This window comes from Echeneis naucrates, chromosome 23 (genome assembly GCF_900963305.1).
Source record: "Echeneis naucrates chromosome 23, fEcheNa1.1, whole genome shotgun sequence".
NCBI classification, from domain to species: Eukaryota; Metazoa; Chordata; class Actinopteri; order Carangiformes; family Echeneidae; genus Echeneis; species Echeneis naucrates.
The window spans coordinates 3,758,085-3,774,253 of NC_042533.1; positions in this window are offsets into that span (position 1 = coordinate 3,758,085).

Genomic DNA, 16,169 nt, shown 5'->3' on the forward strand with positions numbered 1-16,169 from the left:
CTGCTGTTCCTCAAAGAAAACTGCGGGAAATTATCTCCTGCATCTGAGGGACCCCCCCCCCCCCCCACACACACACACACACACACACACACACACACACACATAATCATGCAACTGCTATTTTTTTTTATATTGAAACAGGAACTAACACTTCTGTAAAATCATTTCAATTGCTATCATAAATGATGATTTCTCTGTCAATACATACAACACCCCCCCCCCCCCATTTTGTATTGGAGCCTAATTGATTGCTGAGTGTTTCTACAGTAATTACCAGATGCAGTAATTACCACAATGAGCTACCCGTATACATGTAGACACACATACGCAACCTTTTTTTTTTTTTCTTTCCACACAGTTGCTACAGAGACTTCATGCCGAGCTATCCTTGTGATCAACCAGCTCAAAATGGCGGTTAATGAAGTAGCAAATCCAAATCATTAGCATAATTAATACGGACTTCTGATTGCCTTTTGGGTATCTCCCCTCCCCCATCTCTCTCTAATCTATTATTGACTTGTTTCGTTTAGTTGGGCTTATGACTGATTTTCAGCTAATCTATAACTTATTTCCCTAGTTGTAGTTCAGCAGTCATATGACCTGGAGGTACGCCAAGCATGAAATCAACCATTAAATCAAAAAGTTGGGGGATGCAAATGGAAAATGACTGCGCAGATGTGTGTTTTGATTGGATGTTTGAATGTAGGTCACTTTGCTGTGTGCTGTTTTGGCAATACTGGTGTAGCTCTGTGTGTGTGTGTGTGTGTGTGTGTGTGTAAGATTTCCCAGCTTATCAGTTGTCTAAATTTTGTTTGCGTTCTGTTTTTTAAATTACAGTGCATTCACTGTCACAGCTCGCCGGTCACTTCTTATTTTGTGCCGGTACATATCCACAGCTATCGACACACTTCTTGACCAGCCAACGTGCCGGTCGCTGCAGCGAACCAGCAAATCAGAAAACTGGATCAACACAAACAGGTTGTAAGGACGGATAACTCTCTTCCAGCAAGCTCTGTATTTTCTGCATGGCAGCCATTTCGAGTGGCCACGAATTGGCAGCAAACCTGCCGGGCCAAACTACCAACTGTTTATTTTTTATATTTCATAGCGTAGCTTTGAGCATACAGGGAGTTCAGAGTTCCAGGGTCTTAACATGATGTATGAACATGAAGAGGAGCTGTGGCAGGGGGGGCTTGACTATTCGTTAAACACATTTATCTAACAGCCTGCTCATTAAAAAAGTTTATGTCCCCGTGTCTTCAAGATGAATTATTTTATGGGTCGTGATTAGAGCTGGGCCGAGTATCAATGTTTACAGCGAAGCGAAGTAAAGTTTAGCAGGTGATTATGTGTGGTATGTATGATGGTAGATCACTCCATATGACGTATATCAGCAGAATTCAGTGGGTGTGTGTGTGTGCGCGCGTCAGGGGTTCTTGTATACGTGTGTGTGTGTGTGTGTGTGTGTGTGTGTACTGTGTGCGTTTCCTGTCTGAACAGGATGAAATTGGTGGATGATAGAGCGAGGTTGTTCTCAAATCACAAATAATCTGTCTGGCGTTTTGGATTTTCCCTGCCAGCCCCGAACAGCTGTCAAGCTAAAAGGAGCAATATGGGCCTCCGCCTCCTTCTATCCGTCCTCTGCACACCTCCTTACTTCAGAATAAAAAAGGGAGCAAGGGAGAGAAAGATGGAGAGCACAGAGGCATCATTATCGGGGTCTCTCAAGTCCACTGAGCAGCTATTGGAGGCCGCAGGAAGTTGTGTTCTCAGATGCTCACGTACACATAAGCATAAATCTCTTACGGGCTATTTACTTATCAGTCCCTCTTTGTTTGTATGAGGCAGCGTGCGATGAGCTCAGCCCAAATCCCTCTGGATGCCTCAGCGCAAATGTTCTCAGCCGAGCGGCCATTTGCAGGGAAATCGATGCAACCGCATTGCTATTAGGAACATTTTAATTGGAAATAAAAACAGATTCATTATTACTGTCATGACGGCTGAGCACGACGAATGCAGCGTGGCTGACAGCCATGGATTTGTTGTTCCGCTGAGCACAGGCAGGCGCAGCCCGGGTAATTTGTCTGAGGACAGTGCCGCTGTTGAGCTGCCTTCCACTGACTTTGAAAGAAGTTGCCGTGGGTCCACGTGAAGCTATTTCTGAACTTCCCCAAAGAGGCAGATGGAGTTTTAACAAGCAGGTGCACACTTTGGCACCATATCAGCCCCATTTGATGTCATCGTTGTTGATGTGGGCCGCAACAGAGGAACGTCTGTATAGAGTATCATTAAAAGAATAAAACGCAGAGTAAATCAATTATAAAACTCTTTCCGTCATTTTCTCTTAAATCCTCCACTGTCGCACTAAATGAAGTAATAATCTCTCTGGTAAACGTCGAAAGCTTGCTGCTGCTAGCAAGTTTATATTCAAATCAATACTGTGATGAAATGTGGAATGTTTGGTGTCCTGACCAAGTACTCTTCTGTTTTTGTTTTTATCATATTTGGTCAACAGCTCACTTTCCCTGAGGTTTTCATGGAGGGCCACAGTGTCGATCGGCTGTTCAACTCCATGTCAGAACGGCAGAGTCATAAGATTCAGAGATGGATTGATGGTTGGAGGGAGACGTGCTGGAGGAACAATCATGTCCAGAGAGGCTACAGGCTGTGACAGACTGTCCTGAGTTACACCTCCATCGGTGCAAAACAAAAGGATCGGCCCGAGTTACACACCTGTCAGCTGGCATCTCTTCCAAATATCGGTCTCTGCTGTGACATGTTGATGTCGGGGGGGGGGGGGACACTTTGTTGGAAACTGTGTTGCCTCCTCCTTCACCTCTGGCAGCCATCTTCGCTCGAGAACCTTTTCCAAAAGTTGTTTCCCCCGCCAACTTGGTGCACCGTATCTTTTTCACGAAGGCTTGAGAAGTCGTGATGAATGAGCACACCGCAGCCTCGGAGTACTCAGATGGAGTGTGCGTCCCTCCATGTCCCGCGGTGCCGTGAAATCTTTGAAAGATCTTTGTTTTTCTTATTGATTCATTTATTTTCTCAAGGCGCTGTTTGTCTGTCTGTGGCAGAGTGATGGAGGGAACAGCGTGACTAATAGCACAGGTAGCACTTGAGGCCAAGACCAAGTCCATTACGATGGAGCTTGATGTCTCCACTTATGGCGTCCCCTTTGACTTATGTTGGAAGGCGCCTGCCGCCATGCATTACATGTCATCTCTCTTCTTGTCATTCGATGACAGAATGTCTCCTTCCTCTCCTCTTTTTTAATAGGAACCAGAGAGGATTGGATAAGAATGGCACACGCTGTCGGTCGCTCTAGTCCCCATTATACACTGTTTCATTAATAAAGACACAGTCCTTACTGTTTTACTGGCAGCTTCGGAGTACTGTGGAGTCTATGGAAAGAGGGCTGTTCTCAGAACGAATGAGAGAGAGAGAGAGCTTGTAAGGACACACAACAACATTGCAGTTGTTCAATCATTAAGGAGCGATGTGGCCTCTGAGCTGCTTCAGTGAGAGCAGCACATTAATGTCCTTCAGACACTGATACGATCCTTCAAACTCTTAGAAAAGACAAGACTCTTTTCATGACAAACAACAAAAGGACGCTGGCTTTTTCTCCCAGTAAGGGGACAAGCATCAAGAGGGGCGTGCACAATGCATGCATGCAGAGTTTTGTTTTCTACCAAAGCATCAGCATTGATAAAGTCATTGGACAGTTTTCTTTCATCACGGTTTTTACTCTGTTGATGAACGGAACGGTTTTTTATTGTGTGACGAGGCCAAGCTATCACACCAGGCGCCATTATGTCTGCCAGGTGGTGGAGGGCTTGTTCAAATAACACCTGAAACTTTTCACAAACTGGAAGGGTGAATATCTTAAAGGCAATCCCAACCCGGGCATGTTTAACATTTAGGAAAAAAAGTAGAGTATCTGTTGAGAACTCGATCACTGTTTTGTCTGTCACCACCGCCAACCCTCTTCCCAGACTCTTAGATGCAACTTTCTGCAGCGACCATTAGTTTTGTGAAACAGCCCTCCAAGTTGGCAGACGATAGAAAGGTTTCTCTTGACTCAAATCGAGAAGGTTCATCGATATGCTGGCCCCTGGGGACGTCCTCTCAAAGCTGTCAGACAGATCGCAGCCAATTATAGGACTTTTTTCAAATTATCTGTGAGTCCTAAACATCCCCATGCTCTGTCAGAGCTGGCACTAGCTGCAGTGGCTAATGGCTACTTGTTTAACCCATCAGCACAAGCTTCTCGAGGGGGTTGGGGCAGGAGGGACGATCGTGCTTGTTTGCATCTGTCTTCTCCTTCTTCTTTCTGTGAATTGCCAACAGAATTAGAGAGAAGCGCGGTGCACATATATCACAGGTGTCTAAGCAGGCTACCAAATGGGTGGGCTGAAATTACAGTGTCATTCCCAATTGATGGCAGTGGCTTGGGGTTGGGAAATTAAAAGGAGGAAGTAAAATATTTACTCCCTCCAACGGTCTTTGTGCAAAAGTGGCAGGAGTCGAGCTTCTCCTGCAGGAGGGAGGAGTAAGAATAGGTCACGTGCACGACAAACCTTTTCACTGTACACTCCGAATATCAGTGCTGCATCTTTACTCTAACTCTTACGCAGGAAGTTTCTCTTCTGTTTAGTTTGGACTCAGCGATCCGCTGGTGTTGAGATGGAGTTTTTAATTGCATTGTTTTTGCTCTTATCATCATCTCTGGAGCTTAAGACCGCTCCAGTATGACTGTGAAAATACTTTTTCTAAAAAAAAAAACGTAAAACTACTTTGTTTAAAGATGATATCAAAAACTGCTCAAAGCACAAAAAAAAAAAAAAAAGATATAGAAAGTGCAAACTCCAGCTCTACAAATGGTCAAAGTGTTTCATTGCCCTTGCTGTGTGAGTTATATGGGAAAAACTCAAGGGAAAAGTTTGTTTGAAGGAACACAAGCAGCACAAAGAGATTTGATGCTAATTCACTGATTGTGGATCATTTCATGGAGAGGAACTGCAGCGTAAAAGAACTTGAAATGCAAAGGCACTGACAAGATCGTGCTAAAAATGTAGAGGCCGTGCTTTTGAAAATGAACCTTGAGGCTCGGTGGACTTGAATGTTGAGCAGCCTCGCTCAGATTCTGGTATAAATATAAAGATTGAATCTTTACGTCTTTTCCTGTAATGAGGTCTGGACTGATTGGTTTTAGAGCTTTAAGTTGTATCATAGCTTGACTTTGCTGTGTCCCGATTCCAAACCAGCTGGGAAAAAAGGGAATAGGTGCTTTATACGTATGTAAAATCAACAAACTGGGCCATTTCTTTTTTCACTGTTCAAGTTTCTTGTTCCTCACCTCCACTCTCAAGCAGTTTTCATGCTGCGCAGCTGCGAGCTGCTCCTAATATTTCCCCGGCACATTGTGTTGTGGGGGCACACTTCAATCATCAACCCTTTTTAGATTGCATGCTGACTTTTTTTTTTTTTTTTTTTTTGGATTTTGCGTCATTTTGTCACCCCCACTAAGTGCCAAAAACGTGTGTGTCATGGAACTGGGCCAGCGCTATTAAATCAAACTGATTGCCTTTTTGGTTGTTGTTTTTTTGTTTGTTTGTTTGCTTGTTTGTTTTCCTTCATTTGAAAAAGCACTTATTGTGATTGACACCCCATCGGATTCATTATCACAGGATGTCTGTGGCCGGGAAACATCAGATCTGTCTGAAACAATAAGTCAGTCAGTCATCTCCTTTAATCAAAGAGTGTGTGATTGATGACCAGCGAGGGAGGCAGATGACAGATTTCAGAAACTTTAATCAGATTGAACTTCTGAGGACAGAAGCTGCTCGGTCACATTTCCTGCTCTGTGCACTAATCGGCTCAGACAGAAGTTTTATTATTGCCTCGACTCCAATAACAAGCAGCAGAGCGGCTGACATTTTTCTGTTTTTAAAACGACTTTCTCGCTCTCCGTTTTGTTGACGTTCACCCTCTCTGGTTAGGAGTGACCCGAACAGAAGGGATGAGCCGCTGATTTTCCCGACCGTCCTTCTCTTTTAAGATTACTCCTTTTTTAAAACAACTTGACAGTAATTCCTCATGGTCCCGCCATCTGGCTGTTATCTTTCAAAACTGAGCAGTAGGCAAATGTCTCATGTTTTTCCAGCTACTCCCAGCTGTTCATCCTGGGAATCTTTGGGAAGCTCATTCTCGCCGGAGCGGAAGTGTCAAGGTTAATGAGAAAAACCTCGGCCTGATGAAGTCATGCGCCGTAGAGGGGAGCATGCTGATTTGGGAACGTAGTAGTGAAGCTAATGTATGATCGGTCCACACTCTGACATGCACGTGTCGCATTTATCACTCCAACCAGGCTATTTAGCTCCACAATCACCTTCTCCCAACCTCCATTTCCCACCATATAGGTCGGGACGAATGAGATAACGTCGTCACCTACCGCTTTCTTTTCAATGTGAAGTAGTTGGTGTCTGAAAGATAAATTTCACCTCCTTTCTCTTTGCTTCAGAGGGTGGAGGAAAAAAAAAAAGGAGACTGATTTCAATCTCCAAACCATTCTGTTCTTTGAGATGTGATAACACAAGGCAGACAGCAGCGAGGGGAAGAGGAGGAGGTGTCTGTTTTAAAAATAGAAGTTAAGATCACCAAATGGGGAGATCGAAAATGCAGAGAGGACTAGAAATTATGGCAGCGGTTGGAAAAAAAAAGAGGAACGTTATATTCCCATGTCAAAAAAACAGCAGCAAGAAAAAGAAAGATATCTTCATTTCTGAATCAATGCAGCTCTATTGGTCAACTCAACGGCGCTACAGCTACTGCAAAAATACCATCAATGGGTATTTATTATTTAAGAATCAACCCTTGAACAACTTTGTGTGATTGGAAGAGAAATGCATCGACCTGTCTGTCCCGTCTGGACACAGATGTTTGCAACCTGCTGCTTTGTCTGAGACTTTGGAAGGTCGCTGATAGATGGAGTGAAAATGCTGAGAGAAGAGAAACCAGCTCAGGAGAAGCTGGAGAGAGACCAGGTGGCCTTCAGGTGATGAGTCAGAAAGAGCGAGCGGTGATAAAAAACTTGGAGCTCTTGTGCTGTCTAAGGTGTTAACCAGCTGTTAAAGGGACATCTGTCACTTTCTGGCTTGTGTTTGCCGTTTGTTTTATAGTGAGCTGATTTATCGCCGTTTCCACCTCACAAGCGTTTCGAATTAGCTGCAATCACTTCCCCTCTCCATCACACTAATGGTGGATGAGTCCAAAAACCAAGTTCTCTTTTCTGTGTTTCCTCGTGTGTCTCCTCATTTGATGTTTCTGTGCTGAGAGCGTCCTCCTCTGGGGGAGTCTTTCTCTTGACTTTGGCCAGTCAACTGTAAACATCTTTTACAGAAAATAAACTTGCTTTATGATGAAATCAACATGTACTCTGGTCCCATCAGCAGCGTTGTCACACCTCTGGCGTCTTCTCTATCAGCTGAATCACACAGGAGCAGATTAAACGTTATTCCCCACCTCCTCCTGTGAAGCTAACCCCCGTCCAGGTGGTAATGATTGCAATAAATGCATTGGTTTATTTTGGTTTAGGGTTTTTGCTCCATTGTCTGGGCTGTTTATTGTTCTCATTTCGTGCAGCAGGTGGCTGGTCGGAGTCCTGCAACAAATCAGCGCAGTTAGAAACAGCTGGGCTTTTCTACTCTCGAGCCTGATGTCCTCCTCTTTGGCTTCTTGGTGTTAGTGGTGCAATTTTGTTATGAATAAATACATAATTTTGACTTTCAATTACTTTTCCTTTTTTATCTCCGGCTTCGAGCCAGGTCGTGACAATTGTGACAAAACGTGGTGTCCTGAAAAAAGTTTAAAATCTGTGTGACTAAAAGTTGCTGAACTTGCTTCTCCCTCATTACTTCAGCTGAGTTGCACCTGGGCCAGATATTCCAGTGGATCTGGTCTATTGGACCAGCTGCTCAGACTGGTAACACCACACAGCTTCGCAGTGTGTGTGTGTGTGTGTGTGTGTGACTGGGACCGTGATCCAAGTAAAGCTTAATAAACAGAAGTTAAAACAAAGCACAAACATGAAACAGCTGTTTCCTGAGATGGATTTAACTGAGCGTATTTATAACTTTAACACAGATGGCCTGCCTTTGTGTATCATTATGAAAATATCCGCGTTATTTGACTTTTCATCACTTCCAGCTTTAACTATCCATCGTTGGCATTTTGCACAATCGCTTTCCCATGCAAGTTTTATTAACTACACAGAGGAGGCCGCTGCTTCTCGAGGAGCCAAACTTTTCTACCGTGTTGGGCCTCTGGTGCCCTGCAGAGAGAGGGTTTTCAAATCAGTTATAAAAAAAGCTGGAGACGGATTCAATTATTGTTTTTAATCTGTTTTTAATTGTAAGGAAACACTCCAGACAAGTGAAACTCATTTTGGGGTTCACGACAGTAAGTTTGGTAAAGACTGGGGGACTTTGAGCAGATAATCAACTTGCAGCCCTCTTAGATCCAGATTGTCGAGAAGGACGACGCAATTATCCAAAGTGTGGAGGGGGGGTGGGGGGGGGTGTCATCTACCTCCTCACTAAGGAAACAAACGCTTTTAAGTTCATAGTGCCCGTTTGGAGGGGAAAAAAGCAAAACACGCTGAAACTCGGTGACAACAGTTCAGCTGAAAATAAGCTGCTCTATTGACACAAGGAAGATTAAGCACTGTGGCCCGACCTGATATACAGAACATTTTGTTTTTAATGCCTCACTGCTTCCCTGTTCATTCCTCGAGCTATTTTACAACCCGAAGTGCCATTCTCTGCCCTTTTTGTAATTAAAAAAATATTGTATCTCTTCAAAAACTGCCAATAAGCAAATAAAGTCACTAATGAAAATGTTATTACGCTCCCCCTCAGCCGCACCACGGCGCCGAGACTCAACAGGGGGAAATATTGTAATCATATTATTTCAGGGCTGTTGAGACACTGAAGTGTGAATCCGCAGTGAAATGTATCAGTTTTGATATATGGACTTTCAGAAAGCAGCAGAGTTAATGATGCAGGATTTTAACATCTCATGCATGTAGAGTTGGGCAGCAGCAACATAGCTTAAAGAGGCTCAAACGTTTGCGGTGAAACATTTTCTTAAGAGCAGGACTCTTTGAACACAAAACCTGATTATTGTGCAGATGCCGCGTTGGCACACTTGGCAGAAAAATGCAGAGTTTGAACCAGTTGAAAGGCGCCGCAGTCGACCAACAGAACGAAGGCTGACAATTATTGATTACATGCGATGGAGAGCTCATTTGGAAAGGTTGGAGCCATGTTTCCCCGACGGGAACTCCAGCTGTGCAGCCACAAGTTGGTAATTTTTCTTCATTAAAAAGTGAAATAATATTTTTGATTTATGCTGAACGCACAGAAGGGTTATAAGGCTGTAAAAATAGATGCAGGGAGACAATTATTCAGACTAAATGTGCATCGCAGGTGACGGCCGTGCACTTTGGCTCACAGACAGACAGGCAGTGTGTGAGTGTGTGTCCACAATATGTTTGTGTGCGTTTTATCTAAATAGCTCTCCAGCTGATATCTGAGTCACCTGACTGTCCTGCTGTTGTCTTACGTTACTTTCCTTCACATATATATGCATAAATAGCTTTTTAATATTTGTTCATGTACAAGCTTTTCAAATATTTCAGGTAAAAACATATTTTCACAGCGTATTTGATAATATCTCCTCTTATATATATTTAAACATCACTCTTGATATACACACTTAGATTTTATATTCTGTGTTACATTTCTGCACATGTGGAAGAATAAAATATAATTCGCTTTGGCAGGTGTACACACAGTTCAGCAGGTGATGCTGTTTATTGTCGCTGTATTTTTTAGCTGAAAACTGTTTCCTGCTGCTTCTGGAAGTAAAGGTGATGAGAGCAGTCGTATAAACCCCGAATAAGGACGCGAAAGACGGGCAGCCACTGTCTTTTAATTGCACTGAGTCCCAGCTTTGAAAAATTCTATTGTCAATTGCGAAAAAGTAGCAAATAATTCGAATTGTACAGCGGCTGATTCTCCTTTTTCTGAAAGGCTGATCTGTCTCCATGCCGGAGAAGAATAAGCAACCAGGAAGCAACTGAGCATACAAAAGAACATGGTCACATCTTCTGCAATCAGCAATCTATTTTCCTCCATGCTGAATATAGAGCTCTACTAAGAGAACATTGTTCATTTATATTGTTTATAAAAGAAAGTCTTTGCTTCATGTTGTCAGGGAAAGCTATTAGCACAGGTCTTAATTACCGTGCAGCTACTTGGAGTTTAATTATAGAGTGTTTTGTTTATTATTTGCTCTCCAAACTTTGAGAAAGTTTCACAAAACTATAATGCTAATTCGTCCTCATGGATGGAGGTGTTGTGAATGCAAAGCTGATGTTGGAGCTTCTACCTCTCAGCTCAGCACAATTAAATATTTATGTGTAGTACAAAGTGCGGGGTCCTCAGGGAGGGGTTTGGCCGCCCACAGGTGGGAGGCTTGAATCGAACAGTGAATGCGGCGTAGGGGAGGCTGGGAGGTCGGCGGCACATCACGTGGTGAAGGCCCGCTACCTTGTGATGTCATCTTGCTTTTTAAAATACAAACTTTATTCATTCCTCATACGGGACTTATCTAAACTTATATAAACTGCAACCACTTTGAAAGTAAACATCTCCAGACGTGTCGTCTAAGACTCTGAGTTAATTTACCAGAGAAGATTTTCTTATAGATATATAAAGAAATAAGTTCTCTACCTCCGACCTAATATCTTTTCTCATCTATTGCCAAAAACTTCTATTATGTTTCTGAGACTCTGTGTGCTACACTCCCTGCTGATAATGCCTTCGGATTTAATAAATGTTCTTTATATGATTTATTTATATACTGGAGTAAAGTGTTATCAGCACAGAGCAAACCTCAGCCCCGTAATGTGGCCTGGCGTCTCCAGGCAAGTGGCCTGGAGTCTGCCGTTGGCTTTGAGATGCTGCGAGGGTGATCAATGGCTGCTGCAGATTCTCCAGGTTCATTGTTCTCCTGAGCACTGGAGAATATCTGCAGGGGAAAAAGTAAATGTATATACATGCAACCCCGATGGTGGCCTCCTTCTTCTCTAATGAAAAACTTACACTGATGCATGAATTCAGAAGATTCCGCACAAGCTTGCAAACCCCTTTCCGGTTGGGAGAGGACACACACGTACACGAGGATGTGGTGATGATCGCGGGGTCAGAACAGTCGTCAGCAGAGGGGCCCCGAACGCATCCTCGGAGGGAAGGGATGGACGTGTGACAGTAGAGGACAAATGATGATTAACAAATAAATGGATGCAGCCATGCAGAGCAGAAAGAGCAGGCTCACCCCCCCGTAAACTCAGATAAAAGGGAGGGCAGAGTCATGACCTCCACATGTGTTTGGTTCTTGTTACCAACTGTAGCACTGCCACCAAAGACCCGTCTGTGATTATGAAAAAAAAAAACCTGACCTTGTGGCTGCAAGTCAGAAAGTTCTCATCCAACACCAAGAGGAAGGATTAAAGAGGAACTGTAAAAAAGAAACAAAGACAGCAAAGAGGGAGGCAGGGACTTAGAGCGAGAGGAAATCAGAAAGACATAATGGAATAAGTTATGAGTAGGCAAGATGGACTGATAGAGAGGAGGACGAGATAAATAACAGAAATGAATGCTGGGAGGAGAGACGCTTCCAGGGCAGTGCTTATCCACAGCCCGAGTTAGTGAGCAAGGTTGGGGAACAGAGAGATTAAAAGGAATCCCACAGATTATCCTGGAAGAAAAATCTGCGGCTTCAACTGTTTGAGGATTGTGATTGAATAAATTCCATCTTCAAGTCCCTTCTTTTGTTCTGTTGCCATTTCTGCCCACAAGTCCGCATAATGTAGGGGAAGTAAAACGCTGAAGGCGCGAGTCAAAGGGAAGCTCATGACTCACAATGGCCCCGAAAAAAGAAAACAAAAACATATTTTTTGGATCATCAGTGTTTAGAAGAGGGTGCACCTGAGGGCAACCTCATCTGCAGCGTTTTCCCTTTCTGTGTCAACACTCAGCTGGGCAGAACAGCCTTCGAAGAAGAAGCCGAAGCATTCACCTAAAATGTGACATTATTCCTGAAGCACAGAAGCAGCTGTGTCATGTCCATTAAAGTTGCTGCAGCTTTGTGTCTGCATCCTTAGATGAGCTTTATTATGAAGTGACAGCCAGCAGCTGGTTAGCCTAGCCTAGCCTAGCTTAGCTTAGCTTGGCATTGGCAGAGGAACAACTGGCACTATTCTGTCCAAAGGTCAAAGGTTATATCTGTCTGCTTCCTATTGCCTGGAAACCTCATAGCAATCAAAGTGATCAGCTTCCTGTCTTTTATGCTACGATAAGATAACGATAAGATCTCCTGGGTGTGTCCGTGTAATCCCACCAGCTCTGTCTTTTTTATGAATCTTTATATCTGAGGATGATAAAATACCTTAAAAGCTAAAGTTTGTGTTGTGTCTGCAAACACCGACTGCTGCTTTTAGGTGCACACAGCCAGCGTGTCCGTTAATGACAAGTCGCTTCCATCCATACATCCCATACACACAGCCATGGGGGGAACTTTAGGCCTCAGTGTGTCTCAAAGAGACACTTAAACAACCAGAGGAGAGATGAGGCCGTCTCAAATCACTGACTTCCAAATTACCGAACGACCTCGAGTCAAATTCATCTCAGCAAATACATCGTGACCCAGAATAATCACGTTAGTTCTCAAAGGCACCGAGCCGCTGATGGAATCGCAGTCTACAGTAAAGATAGAACTGTTAGTTCATGACTTTTGGAAACGTAATCGCTCCATCAGCCGGGCCCACTTTTCCCTTAACAAGTCAGAAGAGAGAAGAGGAAAACCATCAGTCCAAAGGGAATCCAGACTGAGCTAGTGCTGATCTTACGGCAAAGCTGGAGCTGCGTAGCGAAGCAGAACTCCGTCTCTTTGCTGTCGCTGACTGGTCCTGAGGATGTGCGGGAACGAGGGAGGCAGCCGGAGGAAGAATCTTTGAGAGCCGACTTTGCAGCTAACGAGACGGATGAATCACATCACTGCCAAACCAAAAAGAGTCGGCGCTCATGGACACAAAACAAGTTTGGGATGCAGGTCTCTTCATATGTGGACACGTTGAAGGTCCCCCACTTATTTCATAAAACTGAGCCCGTATGTTGTTGGTGCATTGATGAAGAGCTTTGAAATGTTGAGTTTAATTGTATAATCCAGAGTTGGTGAGTCAGGAATATCTAACGAGGCACTTTGTTCCGCTGTAGACGGCTTTGAGAGGATCAGGGGGAGAAAGATGGGTGATTTTTTTTTTTTTTTAAGGGAGATTTGGATTTGGTTGTCTTTCTGACTGCTTGACAGTTGCAAAGGTGCACACAGTCACAATGGAGACAAATCCCTCCCTCCGTCCCTTTAGATGTTTGCTTTGAAATCGGAAACGAACGTTGAATGGTGGCTGAAAAGACCAAACTCACATCAAGTCCACGCTGTGATGAGCAAACTTGGATGTTGATCCAGTAATGAGGCCAGATGGCCAGATTTTTTTTTTTATTTTTTTTTTTATCCCTTTCCTTAAAATTGCAAAGCAGCCCGTTTCTTGACACTCCTGTTGATTTGACAGGAAATAGTTTATGAATATTCATGTAAAATCAGGAATCTGACACATGTCGGTTGTTTGGCCTTGGCTCAGGTATGTACTGGCTTGATGTTTTTAATGAAACACACCCTTTTTTTTTTTTTTTTTTTAAATCAATAATATTGACACGGTGTCTTGGTGAAATTGGGTTTCCAGTGAGGGCGTGTGATGGATATTTGTATCATTCATTCTAAGTTAATTCTAAATCAATTCTCTGCAGCGTGTGGATGCACATCGCATGTCTTCATGTCTGGATGCATTTGATCCCTCTCATCCAAAAACTGCAGGGCTACTGCCGGCATTAGTGTCACCTCGACATGTGGTTATTACCAGTCAGCAGTTTAACATCATATTAGCATCTCCTGAATCCGCGTCAGACCGATGAGAATTAAATGTGGTCAAACTATCAATTTTACATTCTGTTAGATATTTGGACTGAATATTTAAATGTCAGAATGGATGAAATGTTTAGAGGCTGGAGATCAGAGATCAGATCTTCCGTTGATTTGTAGTCAACCAGATGAGGTGCCTGATGTGATCAATTTCGGCAGGCCAAGAGCGAAGGCCTCAACCTGCCGCCGCCCCAAACTCACCTTCCACCGACTCACACAAATAAAAATACACCCCCCCCCCCCCCCCCTTCCCTTACAACAGAGCTGGATCTGCAACATTTCTCCTGTTTTCCATCTTTCATTCATGATGTCTCACCAGGCAGTTTTTTTTTCTCCCCTGACGCTCAGGAAGCTGCCACAAGAGGCACAGGTGTCTACAGAGAATGATGCAGAGTGGCAAGTCTTGCGCGATACAAAACATAAAGTGGATGTTTTATTTTTCATGGCATGCATGCAGAGCTCTTCAGGGGCCCTGGAAAAGAACACGGAGGCAAAAAAAAATAACACTTTGTACAGTCTCGTGTTGTTTGCTTGAATAGCTTAACAACAGACTCCGACCGAGCTGAGAGCTCCCCAGGAGCCCCGCTCTTTTTTCGCTCCTCTCAGTAGTATCACGAGGTGGGCTCACACAGCTTTAGGATAAGTGTGAGATTTTCAGCTATTCTCCTGACTTTCACATCACTTTCTGTCTTACTCCATCTGTGGCCCGCGGAGCAGTAAACACTCCTCCAGCAGGCTGATTGACTTGTCTGATATGTATGTTCGATGTATTTTAAATTTAAAAAAATCTCTCGCTGCAGGACTTTACTGCTGCTGAAAGCTGTTTTATTTAAAATACAGAACCTCTCCAAGCAATTTGTTTTTTATATATATATATTGACCAATGCTTTCTTCCACATTTCTTTGGTGATTTGGCTGATCTGTCTGAACAAAACATCAAAAGTACGGCAATGAATTTCTCCACCTACCTCACAAGAAGTTTAAACCAGTCAGAAGGAGGTTTTATCTTAAAATATGATGCAGCACTGTCTCCAGTTTGGCTCCTGACACGCCGTTTTTCGACCAACTTCTTGAACTTCTCTGGAGAAAAACGACACAAAGGCACAAAGAAGAAACATATCTCGCATCATTCATAAAAGTCAAAGCCTTTTCATTTCCGTGCAGTCTGTTTCGGAGACTCTCGCTCGAGTCGTGACAGCTCCCTCCCTGGGGTGTGTTAATATGGAGGCGTCAATGATGGGGCCCGCCAAACACATCCCCATTAGTCATTGAGCGGCTGATGACGGTGACTGGAGAATCTCGAAATCCAATTGGTGCATCGGTCTCGATCACAGCGACAGATGTCACCCCTCTGCCCGTGTGTTTGCCTCTCATCACGACTCCATAAGTGCCCTCCGTTAACATGCAGGATCCCGCCAAAGTGGGAGACGTGCAGTAATTACCCAGGAAATGAAGTGTGCTTACCCAGCTTCACTCTCCTTATTAGACCGCTGGGCCTCAGAAACATCCAGTCTCTCAGGGATCTACCTTGCTGGAGTGCCCACGAGCAAAACACTAAATCCTTACAAGCTGTGGCTGGTGATCAATGAAGCATCATCGGCTCTGAGCACTCACTTTCTCAATCAAGACAGAAAGGAATGCCCTAAAGGCCTTCAAGGCCTCGATGTCACCACCAATCCTAACTGAATGAATAGTTTTAAGAGGTAAAGGCTGGCTCAGGTAATCATCGAGCTATTAGTGTTTCTTAGCTTCCAGCTTAGCCTTTCCTCATGTAAAGGAGGAGCATCAGGATTTTGAACTCTGTTTTCACCTCAGGCTCCCAACAACCTTCCCAACTTCTCAGCCTGGAGTGAGAGCCAAGTTTTACATCGGCTCTCCGAGGACCATCGTTGAAAGTTTGCGGACTGGCTGCACAGCAATGTGTCATTTCATCATAATTTGTGTTTATTAGCAGGAAACAGGAAGACACAAATCAGGACAAGTGAAATCATCATTTTCTAATGAATCATCACAGGAAATGATCTGCGGTGTCTGTCAGGAAAATAACATTAACTAAAATAAAT